This window comes from Myotis lucifugus, unplaced genomic scaffold (genome assembly GCF_000147115.1).
Source record: "Myotis lucifugus unplaced genomic scaffold, Myoluc2.0 scaffold_15, whole genome shotgun sequence".
Lineage (NCBI taxonomy): Eukaryota > Metazoa > Chordata > Mammalia > Chiroptera > Vespertilionidae > Myotis > Myotis lucifugus.
This window is the reverse complement of record NW_005871063.1, coordinates 8,661,677-8,662,859: the sequence shown is the minus strand read 5'-3', so window position 1 is coordinate 8,662,859 and position 1,183 is coordinate 8,661,677. Positions and strand designations below refer to the sequence as shown.

Below are 1,183 nucleotides of genomic sequence, written 5' to 3'. Positions count from 1 at the left end.
TTGGTTATCCAAGCATTCTTCTTCTTATGAAACAGAAAGATCTAAAAAAGAAAATGAAATGAGATTTCACTTACTATAAACTGTCATATACCTTTAAAAAAAACCCCACAAAACACTATCCTGGGCAATAGCACCTCTAGCTACAGGTTTGTACCTTTTATTTATTTTTATTTTTAGAGGAAGTGGAAGAGAGTGGGAGAGACAGAGAGAGAAACATCTATGTAAGACAGACATATTAATTGGTTGCCTCCTGCACGCACCCTGACCAGGGCCTGGAATGGAGCCTGCAACTGAGGTACGTACCCTTGACTGGAATCCAATCCAGGACCCTTCAGTCCTCGGGCCAGTGCTCTATCCACTGAGCCAAACCGGCTAGGACTAAATTGTCAATATACCTTAACAAATTGGTCAAAAATATTTTTGTTTCTTTACAATAAGATGTTATATATAAGGAACTAGGAGGATTGTCTCAAATTTGGGCCACCTGGAAAATATTGAAAGTGAAAGCAGTGAGATAACTCCTTTCTGCTGGTGAACGCCTCGGAGTAAGCATCGTTGGAATTTCCCCTGTTGCAGTCATCATGTCTAAGTCTGAGTCTCCCAAGGACCCGGAGCAGCTGCGGAAGCTCTTTATTGAAGGTTTGAGCTTTGAAACAGCCGATGAGAGTCTGAGGAGCCATTTTGAGCAATGGGGAACACTCACAGACTGTGTGGTGATGAGAGATCCAAACACCAAGCGCTCCAGAGGCTTTGGGTTTGTCACCTATGCCACTGTGGAGGAGGTGGATGCAGCCATGAACGCAAGGCCACACAAGGTGGACGGAAGAGTGGTGGAACCAAAGAGGGCTGTCTCAAGAGAAGATTCTCAAAGACCTAGTGCCCACTTAACTGTGAAAAAGATTTTTGTCGGTGGTATTAAAGAAGACACTGATTAACATCACCTAAGAGATTATTTTGAACAGTATGGGAAAATAGAAGTGATTGAAATCATGACTGACCGAGGCAGTGGCAAAAAGAGAGGCTTTGCTTTTGTAACCTTTGACGACCATGACTCTGTAGACAAGATTGTCATTCAGAAATACCATACTGTGAATGGCTACAACTGTGAAGTAAGGAAAGCTCTATCTAAGCAAGAGATGGCTAGTGCTTCGTCCAGCCAAAGAGGTCGAAGTGGTTCTGGAAA

General features: G+C 43.1%; 1 pseudogene; it reads left to right on the top strand.

Annotated features, from left to right (window-relative positions):
* The first annotated feature begins 519 nt into the window (after positions 1-519).
* LOC106696424 lies at positions 520-1,181 on the top strand (annotated as a pseudogene).
* Positions 1,182-1,183: the final 2 nt, after the last annotated feature.